The following is a 16,545-nucleotide window of genomic DNA, read 5'->3' on the forward strand; positions in this document are numbered from 1 at the left end:
GCCATTCTCCTGCCTCAGCCTCCCGAGTAGCTGGGACTACAGGTGCCCACCATCACGCCTGGCTAATTTTTTGTATTTTTAGTAGAGACGGGGTTTCACTGTGTTAGCCAGGATGGTCTCGATCTCCTGATCTCGTGATCTACCCACCTCGGCCTCCCAAAGTGCTGGGATTACAGGCGTGAGCCACCACAACCGGCTGGAAGCTATATATTTCATTTTTATGCTTTCAGTGGCTACCCCTAAACTTTTAATGTTTACTTAACAATATCAAGTTAATTCATACCTCTATTGCCTTACAAACAATCTAGGAATCTTGATATGCCTTAACTCTGATGTAACAGTCCCTGTCTAGCATGTTACTGCTGTCCGATATTTTAGTTCCATCTTGTTTTGGTACTGATCAAAATTATCGTCATTAATATTTTCGCTGTTTGAGAAATCAGTGCTTGTTTAGTATTATCTAGATGGTAATCATCATCTTTGCTCTTCAGTGCTTCTGTATTACTCTTCTGGGTTCAGTTTCTTTTCTCCTGAAGTTTATCCTTTAGAAATTCTTTCAGGGAGAGTCTGTTGGTAACAGATTCTGTTAGCTTTTATTGGTCTAAAAACACTTTATTTTGTGTTCAGCCTACTGTTCTAGGTTGACAGTAATTTTCACTTAGTTCTTTGAAGATCTTGTTTCATTGTTTCTTGTTTCAGTTGTTTCTGTTGAGAAGTTGACTGTCTAATTGTCATTCCTCTGTAGGTAGTCTCTCCTTTCTCTCTTGTTACTTTAAATATTTTATTCTTAGGCTTTGGTGAATTATGATTTCTCTATAAGGCATGTAAAAGTGGGTTTTTGTTTATTTTACTTAAAACTTTTGGCATCATGAATCTATGAATTCTTGTTTTTTACTTCCCAGCCATTATCTCTGATTCTCGCTTCTCCCCATTCTCCATCACCTTCGTCTGGAACTCTCATTAGGTGTATGGTAGATTTTCTCATTCTATTTTCATTCTTTTTTTTGTTTTTGAGACAAAGGTGTGCTCCGTCACCCAGGCTGGAGTGCAGTGGGCACGATCTCAGCTCACTGCAACCTCTGCCTCCCAGGTTCAAGGAATACTCCTGCCTCAGCCTCCTAAGTAGCTGGGATTACAGGCACCCACCACCATGCATGGCTAATTTTTGTATTTTTAGTAGAGACAGGGTTTCACCATGTTGGCCAGGCTGGTCTCAAACTCCTGACCTCAGGTGATCTGCCTGCCTTGGCCTCCCAAAGTGCTGGGATTGCAGGTGTGAGCCACTGTGCCTGGCCCTATTTTCATTCTATTCTCTGATAGAAATAAGAGCCATGCCTGTGTTCTTATTTCCATCATTTTCTTTTTTTTTTTTTTTTTTTTTTTTTTTTGAGACGGAGTCTTGCTCTGTCACCCAGGCTGGAGTGCGGTGGCTGGATCTCTGCTCACTGCAAGCTCCGCCTCCCGGGTTTACGCCATTCTCCTGGCTCAGCCTCCCGAGTAGCTGGGACTACAGGCGCTCGCCACCTCGCCCGGCTAGTTTTTTGTACTTTTTAGTAGAGACGGGGTTTCACCGTGTTAGCCAGGATGGTCTCGATCTCCTGACCTCGTGATCCGCCCGTCTCGGCCTCCCAAAGTGCTGGGATTACAGGCTTGAGCCACCGCGCCCGGCCCATTTTCTTTCTGTATACTACATTCTGATTATGTTTCTAGATCTATTTTTATTGGCCTAATTGTTATAGGCCAAGTGAGTCTAATCTGCTATTTATCCTACTTGTGAGTTTTAAAATTTCTGTGGTCGTAAAAGGATTTCCATAAGTTCTGTTTGGTTCTTTTCCAAATCTGTTTATTTTCTGTTGTGTTGTTTACATTTCATATTCATTCCTTTATGTCTAATAATTTTACACTTACTAGTTTTGTGGTCTCTATCATATTATTCATTTACTTCAAGTTCTTGGCAGTCTTATCTGATTTTGCTTTTTTCTACTTATTGACATTTGCTCATAATGTGATTATTTCTTCATGGGTTTTGAAATTTTGAATTGTGAATTCATATTCAATGAGCCTTTATCTTTAGGAATCTTTTTCATCTTGAGTTGAGGTTTTGTATCTTCTCCCTTTTTAAATCATGGTAATTAATATATTTGTGTGTGTGTGTGACAGATGCCTAACAAACACTTGTGTTTGTTGATGATGTGAAAGACCCACAGAAAGACACCAAATATCCTCATTCCCATTACTGGAAAGGTACCTCATTTCTCTAAGATGTCCTCTCCAAGATGTTTTGCTTATGAGTCTGTGAGGATTTTCATTGTTGTTAAGATATACATTCTTTTTTTTTTTGAGACGGAGTCTCACTCTGTCGCCCAGGCTGGAGTGCAGTGGCTGGATCTCAGCTCACTGCAAGCTCCGCCTCCCGGGTTTATGCCATTCTCCTGCCTCAGCCTCCCTAGTAGCTGGGACTACAGGCGCCCGCCACAGCGCCCGGCTAGTTTTTTTAGTAGAGACGGGGTTTCACTATGTTAGCCAGGATGGTCTCGATCTCCTGACCTCGTGATCCACCCGTCTTGGCCTCCCAAAGTGCTGGGATTACGGGCTTGAACCACCGTGCCCGGCCAAGATATACATTCTTGAGACAAGAGGCTGTAGCTGGCCTTGGGAGAAGGGAAATGAGAACAGGTTCTGGAAGGGAGAAAAGGACAGAACAGTCCTTCCATCACAGGAAGGAGAGACAGCACTGAACACCAAACAAAGGTCAGTATCACCATTCCTGGTTTGAGATAGGGGAGCAAAGACAAGAATAGCACAGCTTCAAACTAAAGGGGTTGGAGGGAGTACCTCGTGGTATACATCAGAGGATGGAGACTCAGAGAAAGTGGGTACAGGTTTATATAATCACACTTCTGCCTTCATTAATAGTAGCAAAGGCCAACGAAAGGACACCATGTGCTAGGCACTGTGCTAAGAGATTTACCTGGATTCTTCCATTCAGTCCTCACACCAACTCACTGAGAAGGCACTGTTATTCTCCTTACTATATAGATGGGAAAACTCAAATTCAAGAGGCTAAGAAACCTAACCCACAGCCTGCAGCCTGAGAGAGGAGGAGAGCTGAAATTGGAACCCAGCTCCGTGGAACTCCAGAGTGGAATCATGCAGCAACTTGAGGGCTGAGCTGGCACTTCCATTGACCCATGGTGTGAAATATTTAATACATGTGGTTGCTCCTCCAGGGACCCTCCCATGTGGTGGGGAGAACTGCTGTGGATGGGCAAACCCTGTTTATAGAAATCACCAATAGCACAAAGCACATGGTAGGTGCTTAATAAATACTTACCTAATAAACGGCTAATATTTTTTTCTTTGTAGAATTGAGGAACTGAGCCCTGGAGGTTAGAATAGAATGTGTTACACTGAGACCCTCTCCTCCCCTGCCTCATCCTTGGCTTTAAAGCCCTGTGCAGTCAGCTGGAGAGACCAGTGTCCTGGACCCTTGTCCTGCAAGGAGGCTGGGCTGGGTGGGATTCCCATAGAAAGTGCCTCCCGCAGGCCACTAATGGGGATGAGAGGCACTGGCTGGCCATGTGCAGCTTCTTCTCGTTTGTTTCTGCTGAGTCCTAATATAATTAATACTCTTCTTGGTGATGAGAAGAGAACACACTATGAAGGGGATTCTGCCCTTGTCCCCACCTCCTACAGACAAGTCTAGGCTCCCTTCCAATGGGCACAAACCCTGAAATTTATAAGACAGGACCATCTGTGTTGGAGGGGCTTCCCAGGCCTGTGCTTTGCAGGTACACCCAGCATCTCAAGCATGTATCCTCCTGGGAAAGGAGACAGTCCTGTGTGTGTGTGTGTGTGTGTGTGTGTGTGTGTGTGTGTATGTTGGGGCTGGGGAACTCACTTGTCAGAAATTTGCCACCAGGATCCTGTGCCTTTCCTTTAATGGGAGTGTACTTGTTTCTTACTGTTGGCACTTTGGACCCCGTTATATTACAGGCATAATATCTCTGTGCTTTGCTAGGGAAGTGGAGCAACCCAGAAGAGGCCACTGGCTTGGGCAGGTGATGTCCCTTTCTCTGCCTTGTTTCTTAGGTCTCCCTATGTCTGTCCTTCCTTCCTTCCTTCTTTCCCTCCCTCCCTCCCTCCCTTGTCTTTTTCTTCTTTCTCTCTTTCCTTTTATTTTTTACTTCTTTTCTTCCTTCTCTTTCTCTATCCTCCCACTTCTTCTCTCATGCCCCCTCTTTTGTATCTGTGAGTTTTCTCGTAACTTGACCCGCCCACCCCACCACCTTTGCTTTTCCCAAAGGTGCAGTATGGCACCTGCACTTGCCATTCTCCCTTACTCCTGCCAGCCTCCTGGGGCCTCCAAAAGTCCTGGTTTGCCTGCTTCCCAGGGCTCACCCAATAGAGCTTCTTCACAGCTTCTGTCTTGGCCTCAGGCTGTGTCTGAGACTGAGGAGCTGTGAGTTGCACCTGCTGAGTTTAAAGCCTCCTGCTGGGGCATCTCCTGGGCTAATGGGGTGCCCTGGCCCCTTAGGATGTGCAAAGGTGCAGATGCCATGGGGCACACTCCCTGCATGCCCCCCATCAGTGAGGGGCTTCTGAAGCTCTCTGTGCTGATTCACAGCCATGGGCTCACTTGGCAGTGGGGCTCCCAACGGGGGAAAGGGCCCCGTGAGCCTCAGAGGCCCAGATTAGCATTTGAAAGAAAGGTCAGCAAGAAAGGATTTCCTATGCCTGCTGGGAGCAGAAAGGAGGATGGTGAGGAGACTTTACCACCTGCCTGGTTCCCAACAGGCTCTTCTGCTGGCCAGGTGGCCTTTGAGAGGACAGAAAGCACACCAGATAAGGATTCTAACCTCAACTCAGTCGCTGGAGAGCAAAGAGGCTTTGGGCAGGTAATTAAACACCTGTAGGCTGCACCTTCCTCACTCTAAAAAGAGAAAGTCAGACAAAGTCTGTAATATGTTTTTCCTTCTAGAATTACAATGGCCCAGATGGCAGTGGGGTCAGAGGTCTGGGTGACCTCTGATAATGCTGTGCACTGACCTTGAGTCACTCTGTGTGTGACTTTGGACAAGTTGCTTACTTAACATCTGTGTAGTGGGGGTGATACTTTATGAGATGGTGTAAGTTTTTTTTTTCTTTTTTTCTTTTTTTTTTTTTGAGACAGAGTCTTACTCTGTCGCCCAGGCTGGAGTGCAGTGGTGTGATCTCGGCTCACTGTAACCTTCATCTCCCGGGTTCAAGCAATTCTCCTGCTTCAGCCTCCCGAGTAACTGGGATTACAGGTGCCTGCCACCACACCCAGCTAATTTTTGTAGTTTTTTAGTAGAGACGGGGTTTCACCATGTTGGCCAGACTGGTCACGAACTCCTGACCTCAGGTGATCCACCTGTCTGGACCTCCCAAAGTGCTGGGATTATAGGCGTGAGCCACTGCGCCCAGCCTCATGTAAGAATTAAAATGAGTAGGAAAGTAGTGCTTCCCAAAAGGCAGGCTGCTTGACCTCACGCAGTACAAAGGATGATTTGAGCTTATACTTCGGTCTTGGCGCTCAGTGGGAAAGTCATGCCCTGTCCATTTCCCTCTCTAACCTTATTGCCACGGAGATGGTCAGTGTGCCTGGAACATCTCTACAACACGTACCAATTTCTCCTGTTACCAAAGGGAGTCTAGGCTTCAGATGGAGGGCTTTCATCTGAAAACAGCAAGCTCTCATTTTATAGCATTATTTCCATTTATTATGTTTATATTTACACTTGCCTTATATTTATTTCTAATGTATTTATGTTTTGATTTGTTACTTATTTTTATTTTATTTATTATTACTGTAGTCCCCCTCTTATCTGAGGTTTTGCTTTCTGCAGTTTCAGTTACCTGTGGTCAACCACGGTCCAAAAATATTCAATGGAAAGTTCCAGAAATAAACAATTCATAAGTTTTAAACTGCTGTCATTCTGAGTAGTGTGATGAAATCTCTCACCAACTGCTCCGTCCTGGCTGGGACATAAATCATTCCTTTGTCCAGTGTATGCACCACCCACTACCTGCCTGTTAGTCCCTTAGCAGTGTTCTCGGTTATCAGATGGAAAAACTAGTATATACTGTGTGTAGAGTTTGGTGCCATTCGTGGCTTCAGGCATCCACGGGGATTCTGGGAATGTATGCCCTGCAGATAAGGGAGAGACTACTGTATTTATTTACCTGCTACTTACAGCGATGCAGGTTTTCCATGAAGATAGTGGTATAGAATTTCCTTTTGAAATAAATTTAGGTAAATAAAGGTAGTCTATTGAAGACAAATATTAGTAAGTAATTGAAAAGGCAGTATGGCGATATGGTCAAAATTGTGCAGGTGGTCTAAGTATTAGGGAAATGTGTGCATTGAATTTTGGGACATGTAAAGTGCCCAAGATGGTCTCTGGCCTCAACTATTATTCCACTAGAAGGAAGCACATGCCCTGCCTACATGCTTTTTCTTTGCCTACCACCTGAGCTCCCAGGCAGTGCTGATCTCACCAGTCTTCATGGAAGAGCCAGGGAAGACAGAGCCGAATGAGCCCTCTGGGCAGTGCGATGTGTGCCTGCATTCTATTTAGTCTGTAGATTGGTTCTGACTCAAATAATATCCCCCACTGAATTTAATGGAATGTCATTTCAATGGGCCACCACAATATGAACCATTGAAGTTAATGAAAAGTCATTTCAATGAGCTACCAGATTATGAACCATTGAATTTCTACACTAATGATAAAGGGGCTGGAATTCCCTTCTGGGCCATTGTACTTTAAATAGAATATGTATTACCTTCTGAAATAAAAGCCACTTATGCATACCAACCCATCTATCTCAGTAGAGTGTCACCAAGACAGATCTTGATAGAAGAGCCAAGAGCAAGTCAAATGAAAAGCTTTAAGCCCATGACCATATATCACCAGGGAGTTCCCAGGGCTGCTAGAGCAGTTTGTGGGTTGCTTTGTTCAACTTACAGCTTTCAATTTTGTTATTAGGAGAGAAGAACAAAATGAGATTTATAGATAACCAAAAGGATGTTTTTGCATGCTTTCAATCCAGTGTAGCATCTTGCAGAAAATGCATTTTGCACAGTGTCCTGGTGCTCACAGAGGCTTTCTCTGAAGGGAAGTTTGAGCCACATGCTGGACAGTGTCTGCCTCTAATAGTCTCCCTGTTCCAGCTGCATAGTGCTGTAGGCAAGCCATCTTTCTGGAAGCATCTAAAGTTTGTGTTTAAATAAGCCCATGTCAGAGGTCCTCAGGGAGAAAGAGCTGATGAGGCACTCTGTGGATGCTACCAAATCGTAGTGGCTGCAGTGCCCAGAGAAACCGGAGGTAATTTCTCTTTGTTTGGACTTTCTAGAATGGCCAGGCAGATGGCAGGGTCTCTCCCACCTTCAGCTCTCTTTCTGGATTAGTCAGATGGCCATGCAAAATCCACCGGGGAAATCGCCCTGGTGGGAGACTCAATAACTCAGGTTCTAGCCAAAGGTGAGGATCTACCTCTCCTTCCTGGCTCCAGGCAGCATTCTTAGAATGATGTTTCTTACATTCTGGAACTCTTACAGCGTTCTGCTGAAACATGGCAAGCACCTTCTACCAGGACTTTTACTGAACTTCCCTATTGAACCCAGAAACCAGTTTATTGGTCTGTATTTATGGCTTATTTTTTTACAGGACATTGCTAGATTGGGTTTTTGTTCTGGAAGGACCCATTCACTGTTTTATTATCTACCCCTACAGCCATTAAAGTACCAGAGATTGCCAGCTGGATACAACACACCCAAGTGAAGCCATGAAAAGGTTTCAGGACAGCAGAGCTGGAAGCAACGCCCTCAGCTCCTGAATACACTTGCAAGGCCCTGAAAGATCTGAGGTTCCTCTTTAAGGGGAAGAGCCATCAAGCTCCAGATGATCCTCAGTGAGGGATATTGTCCTCTCAATATTCAAGAGTCACCTTTCCACAGGGGACCTCTAGATTGTCCATCAGTGGGACATGTCAGAGGCACAATCCTGCCCCTGTCTCCCTTGGACCTGGCTGGATACCACTTTCACCAATTCATGGAGCCAAGTCAGCCCTGACAGCTAGCAAGAGGCTAAGACCCATAGAACCACCACCGCCCCTCTGTCAGCAGGAAGAAGTTGGAGAAGACTGACCTTCATCCATTTTCCCCCAAAGATTTAGGGTCTTGGACTCTTGAGGGGGGAAGTGTTACAGTAGGTAGCCAGTCAGGTATGAGCAAGGCAGGAGAGGGCTCCCCGCAACATACCAGGAGTGTTGGGGAACCATCAGGTGATGGTCAGTGGGTTAACTGTTTCTCTAAAGTAATAATTTGTCACAGCCAGTGAGAGGGAACAGCAGTCTCCTAACAGATATAAAACAGCTGAAACTGATCAGTAGCTTCCCAATAAGGTCTCAGGAGTGGGGAAGGGTAAGGCAAGATCTTGGAAGTAGGCCAACATATAAAACCCTGTATTTAGTTGGTTCTCATGCAGCTAATAAAGACAACGGTGTAATTTATAAAGGAAAGAGGTTTAATGAACTCACAGTTCACATGGCTGAGGAGGCCTCACAATCATGGCGGAAGGCAAATGAGGAGCAACATCATGTCTTACATGGCAATAGGCAAGAGGGCTTGTGTAGGGGAACTCCCCTTTATAAAACCATCAGGTCTCATAAGACTTATTCACTGTCATGAGAACAGCATGGGAAAGACCCGCCCTCATGATTCAGTTCCCTCCCACCGGGTCCCTCCCATGACATGTGGGAATTATGGGAGGGAGTTACAATTCAAGAGGAGATTTGGGTGGGGACACAGCCAAACCATATGAAACCCCAAGTCAAGAGGTCAAGCTGTGTACTTGGTTTCTCAAGCTGCCCACTTGACCCTCTTCCAAGTCGTACTCTCCTTCTTTGCTTTCCTTTCCTTCCTTTCCTTACTGTTCTATGGCTTTTAAATAAACTTTCACTCCTGCTCTGGAAAAAAAAAATGTTTGTCTTTGCAAAAATATAGCAAAAGCAGAATTTCCTGGTTTCACAGAAAGAGCCTTACCTCTCATAAAAGCATCATGGTTTATAATTTTTTAAACCATCAAATGATCGTCTCATCTTTGGGAAGCAGGGTGCTTGGCAGCTGTGGGATACCAAGGCTGAAGAAGGGATGCATCTTCCAGGGAGGCTATTGTGACATAAAGGGCTTTTAAAAAAATTCCATTTTTATTTTTGATTTGAGGGTGCATGTACAGGTTTGTTACAAGGGTATATCGTGTGATGCTGAGGTTAGTGCTTCTATTCATCCTGCCATCCAGATAGTGAACACAGTGTCCAATAGGCAGCTTTTCAGCCCTTGCTCCCCTTCCTCCCTCCCTCCTTTTGGAGTCCCCAGTGTGAGTCTATTGTTCTCATCTTTACGTCTGTGTGAACCTGAGAGTTGGTTCCCACTTATAAGTGAGAACATGGGATATTTGTTTTTCTCTTTCTGTGTTAATTCACTTAGGGTAGCAGCCTCCAGCTGCAACCATGTTGCTGCAAAGAAAATGATTTTCTTTCCTGGTTGCATAGTATTCCACGGTGTACACATACCACATTTCCTTTATCCAATGCACCATTGACAGACATTCAGGTTGATTCTATGTCTTTGCCATTGTGAATAGTGCTGTGATGAACATAGAAGTGCATGCATTTTTTTTTGGAGAATGACTTATTTTCCTGAAACAAAGGGATCTTGTTTTGGAGAACATTATGACAAAAGCAGACACCAGGAAAGCAACTCAGAATTGGAATTAAATGAAACTCTTAGAGATGTTGTACTTCCTGACTTCTCTCCTTATTCCCAAGAGTGTTTGTAAGTGGGAAGGATGATCTCAGCATTGTTCTTACTTGCAAATGTTGCAAAAACTACCAGGAAGAGGCAGGAGTAAGTCCCTTGCTTCATCTGCACAGTCCCTTAGGTTGTGGTCATTGGATTATTTTGGAGCACTAGGAGTAAGAAGTCAAGTCCTGGATTGCCCAGGCACTGAACTAGAGCTTTTGCAAAGATTAAATCAGGAATACTCTAAGAAAAGGATTAGAAAGCTTTTTGGTCTGTCAGTCAGGAAGACAAGTTGTGTAGCACTGAGGAAAATCTTTTCCCTTTTGGTGCCTTCTTCTCCCACCAGCAAAAATGAGTGGACTAATTTTTGCCCTGCCTACCTCCCAGAGGCAAGGCCCACAGTAGTGGTGTTCTGCTGGGGGAATGGTGACACTGATCACAGAGAGGAAAGGGAGACAGGAATCTGCAGAATCGTTATTCTGGAAGTCCTGCAGAATGGTGGTGAAAGGTGAATTCTAGGCAGGGCATTGTCCATGAGCTGTGCCTTCTTTGACCTAGCCATGGATGTCCTTTGGGGAATGATGATGTTCTTGCAAGTTCGTATCTTGGCAGGCAGGTGGCGCAGTGATTGAGGAGGATGCGATGAGACCACAGCATTATTTTCTCAAAACACACTGGCTTTGATGTGTTAGAAAAGAAGAGAATTACTTTGCAGGTAACATGCCCTGGCTCAAAACTTCTTCATCACAATTGGCTGATCTGAGGCCAGTGACCTGGGGCAGGGATGGGAAGTATCCCATGGCCAGACTGACTGCCACAGGCACCTCTTTCCTACACACACCTGCTCTCCCGAGGTGCTGGAGCCAGGATAGAAGCATGTCAGTGGAAATCTTCTGGACATCTTTTTTGACAACTAGAAGTCATTTGCACACAGTTTTATAACTTATTTTAAAACATATTAAACTTTAGAATCATCTAAATGCAGGAGTGTGCCATCTACTGAAATGTTATTCAACTATCATTTTTTAAAATAGTGTTTTCCATGATATTTAATGACATAGAGAAAATGCTAACAATTTCATGTTAAGGGAAAATAGGATAAAAGTTAGATGTTTAATGTAATCCTAATTTTGCAGAAATACACACCCAAGAAAAAGTTATGAGAAAAATATATAAAAATATTAATAATGGTTATTTTAGGGTGGTAAGATTCTAGGTGACATATTCTTTTTTCTTGTCACTGACTTGAAGCTTATATGAAACTTTTATATTCCAAAGTTTATAATACATATGAATTATCCTTACAAGCAGAAGTAAATATAAAATATCTATAAAAATACAAGCACCTGAAAGCTTGTTCTCTAAGTCCCACTCTCCAGCATTATAAATTACAAAGAGATAAATCACTTGAGAGGTAACAGACCTTCCTTGTCATGCCAAGTAACCTGACAGATCTAAGTCTCAGTTTTCTCACCTGTAAAGTGGGAAAATAGCTAAAGACCCCCTTTTTTATTTTGAGACAGAGTCTCATCCTGTTGCCAGTTGGAGTACAGTGGTGCGATCTTGACTCACTGCAACCTACATCTCCCTGGTTCAAGCAGTTCTCCTGTCTCAGCCTCCTGAGTAGCTGGGATTACAGGCATGCGCCACCTCACCCAGATAATTTTTGTATTTTTAGTGAAGATGGGGTTTTGCCATGTTGGTTATGCTGGTCTCTAACTCCTGACATCAGGTGATCCGCCCTCCTCAGCCTCCCAAAGTGTTGGGATTACAGGCGTAAGCCACTGCGCCCGGACACTACTGCCCTTTTTTACTTCATAAACAGACTGTGAAGACCAAGGGGGGTTAGAAAGAGGGATACTGCTGACTTTAAAAGAAAACACAGTGGTGATTCAAGGAAGGGCAGGGTTACTGGTGGCAGTAATAGTTGAGATCTGACATCAAGTCATAGTAATAATGTGAACTTTGTTAGCTGCCTTCATCCACAACAGTTTATATGCTGGTAGGAGTGGTAATTAGATAATTCATACTGTTGAAGCTGTAGGGTTTTGTTGATGTTGTTTATCATTTTTTTATGTCTATGGTGTACATGATGTTTCAAAATACATATACATTGTGGCATGGCTAACTTAATTAACATATGTAATACCTCACATACTTATCATTTATCTGTGATGAGAAGACTTAAAATCTCTCAGAGGTTTTCAAGTTTACAAAACATTGCTATCCACAGTAATCACCATGTTGCACAATTAGATCTCTTGAAATCATTCCTCCTGTCTAACTGAATTTTTGTATCCTTGGACCAACATCATCCTGATCCATGCCTCCTTCCTATTCCCTGTAGTTTTTTTCCAGCAGGGTTTTCCTCTTTGGAATTTTCGTATCTCAAATTTCAGACTGTTAAATTAAGCCCCTTTTTAGAACATTCATGAAATAATGTCATGTGCCAGGAAAATCCACCAGATGGGGCTAGATCATTTAAAGAGTCACCGCTTGGCCTCTCCATCGCAAAATCACCAAGATTGATTGTATTGGAACTAGGTCCTAGTATTGGAACTAGGTATTGGAACTAGGTCCAGGTTGGAGGAAAAGAAAATCCATTGCACATTAATTGCGATGCTGGGCCAACATTTCAGTAAATAACCTTTTTTGTCCTCCTTGGCTTTTACTTTAGTCCCTCTGCTTTTTTAGTATGTGTGTTTATGCACTTCCTTTTATTTCTTTTAAATCAGTTAGGGTTGTTCAGATCAGAATACTTAAGAAGCTTGAAACCGCTGACTTGCTTTTAGAGCTGCCATAGACACACATGCATGTGGTACAGAGGCTGCCCTTCTCTCTGGAAAGCTTTTGAATGAATTTAGAAATAAAAATAAGGCTCATGGTGTTTTCAGAACAGAGGGTAAAGTTTCTACTTTTGTTGAGGCTTTCAGTTCTTGTGCCATTGAACCTCAATTTCCAACCTGCAGACACACCTACATTAGGGGAAGACGTGCTGGGCTTATAGTGCTTCTCTATACCTTTCCCATTTCCAAGGCTGTCCAGGGACTGGCAAGAAAAGGAGTGGGCATGAGTGTTGGGTAGTCAGAGAGCTCATTTAGGCTGGAGGGGCTCTGCTGTGCCCTGGACTCTGGCCACAGCCTGGCTGTGGACATGCTGTGGACAGCATGGCATGGGGGTATGTGCACATGCAATTATGAGCTCAGGGGTCAGAAGATCTGGTTAGACTTTGGGTGTCCATTTTTGGGGTCATAGTAATTACAGTTAAGATCTGTATAATATTTCCTTCCTACCTTTCCTTTCCTTTCCTTCCTTCCTTCCTTCCTTCCTTCCTTCCTTCCTTCCTTCCTTCCTTCCTTCCTTCCTTCCTCCCTCCCTCCCTTCCTCCCTCCCTCCTTTCCCTCCCCATCCCCCTCCCCTCCGTCCCTCCCTTCTTCCCTTCCTCCCTTCCTTCTTTTCTTTCCCCTTCCTTCCTTCCTTCCTTCCTTCCTTCCTTCCTTCCTTCCTTCCTTCCTTCCTTCCTTCCTTCCTTCCTTCCTTCTTTCTTTCAACACAGCTTCACTCTGTCATCCAGGCTGGAGTGCAGTGGTGCAATCTCAGCTCACTGCAACCTCTACCTCCTGGGTTCAAGCAATTCTTGTGCCTCAGCCTCCCGAGTAGCTGGGATTACAGGCATGTGCCACCATGCCCAGTAATTTTTGTATTATTAGTAGAGATGGGGTTTCACCATGTTTGCCAGGCTGGTCTTGAACTCCTGACCTCGGGTGATCCGACGGCCTCAGCCTCCCAAAGTGTTGGGATTACAGGCATGAGCCACCATGCCCAACCTTCTTTTTCATCCTCACATATAACCCTTCGAAGTAGGCAGGGAAATTTCTGGCTTTATTTTGAATGTATAAATGAAGAAACACATCAAATCAAAGATACCTAAGTTCCTTTTAAGTTTGAGGTTCCATCTGTGCAGAGCCTTTTCCTAAATTTGTAATGCCAGGTGCCAAGTTTTCTGGAAGTGGTGCAAAAGTTTGTGAACAATGTGGAAATGGCCAGAGAGAACTGGGCAAAGGCCTGGGAATGTCTATTTCTGATGGATGGTGGCACTCTCTCAGTGCTTACCAGCCAGGCCATTTAGGGAGGTGGTGAGAGACTGGGGATTGTAGGAAGGGAAGGATATTGACTTCAACACTGAGGGTCTCTGATGAATCCTGACTAAGCCAAAGCTTTGGATAGCACAGAACTTGATAAAAGCTTCAATCAGCAGAGGCAGGGGTGATGGAGAGATCAGGAGATGGCATCTGAGGGGCCTCCCAGCACCCTCTCCAAAGATGCTGAGGTGATGAAGGTGATGATGGAGGAGAAAAAGCTATGGATCCTGCAGTTGGGGTGACGGAAGTCACAGCCATCATCTGCTTACCAGTAGTCCCCGAGACTGGCATTTCAGGGGAATCCAGGCTGTAGGTGACGTCTAAGAAGGCCCCAGAGGGGATTTGCTGGTTTGCAAAATTTCAGTTTTGTGGGTGAGGGAATCCATTCTGGAGGTTTCATATCCCACTGGGGAGACAGTCCTGTCCTTTGCTGCTCTTTTTATGTTCTGGGTGTTTTATTTTTAAGTTTCAAATCTTGGCCTTGAGTTAAGGAATGTCCTTAACTTTCTTGGCGTGTGCTGAGGCACAAAAGCAGCAAAGTACAGCCATTGAGAAGGCTAATAAATAAAGGAACCTCAATGCCACAGTCACCTTCCTGTGCATCCCCACAGCACTTCTGGGTCCCGCTCCCCCAGCCCCCTACCAGAAAAGGCCTAGGGCCTTTGCATGCTTGGGTCTGGTGTGGCAGGGATGCATTCAGAGTGGCTGAAAACAGAGGCTGAGGTTGGAGATACCATGGGATAGTATGGAGAGGAGGCTCAGACAATTCCATTTTCTGGAGCACACTCTCTGCAGCTCCCTTTTACATACACTGCTTTTTGAGAACCAAATACTCAATAACACTCACCTCACTCCATTTTCTCCTTTGACTTTGGCCTTGATTCTTTCTTAGTGGATGTGTACCCTAAATCCAACGAATGTATTCTGAATCAAGCAAGAGAGAAACTTCAAATATCCTCTGCAGCCTCTCTGCCCAGCTCAGCCTCCCTTGCTCGCTCTTCCTTCCAGAGACCTCCAAGGACAAGGGCAGGGCTGATCTGACTCCCACGGAGACAGCCTCAGGTGTAAAGCTAAGGATGCTAACTTGGGCCTTTTCCATGGCTGAAAGGAACCTGAGAATTCCAATTAGGCTTAAACTAATGAGCTGGAAACTTTGGGGAAATCACTGCAGCAATGAAGGAAGAGCGTGATCATCTTCGATTTATTTAGCCCTGGAAAAACTTGTGGTCCAGCTGATAGCACGAGGAGGGACAGTGTCCAGGGGTCGCAAAGTTTCCGGAAGTGTCAGAAGGGGGATTCCCCTGGTGGTGTACGGAGACAGGCTACGGAAAAACACGGACTCCTTCTTCATCTTAAGCGCGGAGAAGGGAAGACCCTAAATGGGGAACGGTGAGCCGGAATGAAGTCTGGAGCCCCTCTTCCCCCGTCTGTTCTCCTCACAGGATGGATGGAATCTGAGACTATATGAAAGGAAAGCAACCTTTTAGGGAACTCTGTTGTCTGTTGGGGCCTGCACTATCCCCAGGTCAGGTCGTCCTGATCATCTCTGCCTACTCTCTCTTGGGCAGCCTCTGTTGCTAATAAGGAAAAAGGAGAGAAACCACCTGCTGCTGTCAGAGGCCACAGACTACCCACCGGCCTTCCTGACCCTGCCCTCCAGCCACACACGGGACATTGGGCACATAGGAAGCAGGGAGAAGAGCGAAGTAGAGGGTGGGTCGCTGTGTATATCCTGGCGTAGGGTCCTCCTCAGTTCCGAAGCCCGAGGGTCCTGGGACGCTCAGTCTGTGGAATCCAGTTGACAGCTGGCACTCCTCCCCTACCCACTGGGGGCTCTTTTGGGGAAAAAACGGCCTGACCGGGGAGCCCCGCCATCCTCCCCGGGTACCCCACCGCTCTCGGCTGGGGGCGCAGCACCTTGGAGAGAGGCGCCTGGCCCTGCGCCTGGGCTGGGGGCGCTCTACCTGGCGCCCTGGGGGTCAGGGGCGCGTGCAGGGCCGCCGCCGAGGGGCCCTGCTCGCCCCTGCCCAGCCTGGAGCCCAGGCGAGCCAGCGCGGCGAGCCTCCTCCCCTCCCGCCTCGGGCGTCCTGAGCCCGCGCCCGCTCCAGTTGCTGCAGCTGCTGCTGCTGCTGGCGGCTGCGGGGAGCGCGGGGCGCGCGCCGAAGAGGCTCGGGCGGCGAGGACGGGGACGAGGAGGAGTCGGAGGCGGCGAGGAGGAAGAGCGAGCGGAGGCCGAGGGGCTCAGCGGCGTGGCGACAGGACTTGGGGTCCGGGGAGCATGGGCTAGCAGGCGGCCACGGCCCGGTGGCCGGACGCGGTGAACCTGCTGCGGCCGGGCGCGCACTGGGGCGGGGAGCCTGAGCCGAGCGCAGCCGGGAGAGGAGGGCTGGCGCGGGGGCGCCAGGGCGGAGGGGGCCGATTATCCATTATTAACGAGTTGTCGCCTAATAAGCAGAGAGCGGCTCGTTAGCCGCGCAGGAGGCGCGCGGGGAAGGGGGGTCCCCGGCCGAGCGCAGCGCACACCCGTGGCGCACGGCGGGCGGCGCGGCGCCGAGGACACCCGGGCCCGCGCGC

At 46.4% G+C, this 16,545-nt stretch overlaps 1 long non-coding RNA gene across 1 annotated transcript; it reads right to left on the minus strand.

Moving 5' to 3' along the window:
• Positions 1-8,579: 8,579 nt before the first annotated feature.
• LOC126962488 (uncharacterized) lies at positions 8,580-16,052 on the minus strand. The gene is made up of 3 exons (XR_007728699.1): positions 15,936-16,052; positions 14,819-15,431; positions 8,580-10,507 (listed from the first exon to the last, which is right to left on the minus strand). It is a non-coding gene; the product is annotated as an uncharacterized LOC126962488 (long non-coding RNA).
• Between the last annotated feature and the right edge of the window lie 493 nt (positions 16,053-16,545).

Source organism: Macaca thibetana, chromosome 9 (genome assembly GCF_024542745.1).
Source record: "Macaca thibetana thibetana isolate TM-01 chromosome 9, ASM2454274v1, whole genome shotgun sequence".
NCBI lineage: Eukaryota > Metazoa > Chordata > Mammalia > Primates > Cercopithecidae > Macaca > Macaca thibetana.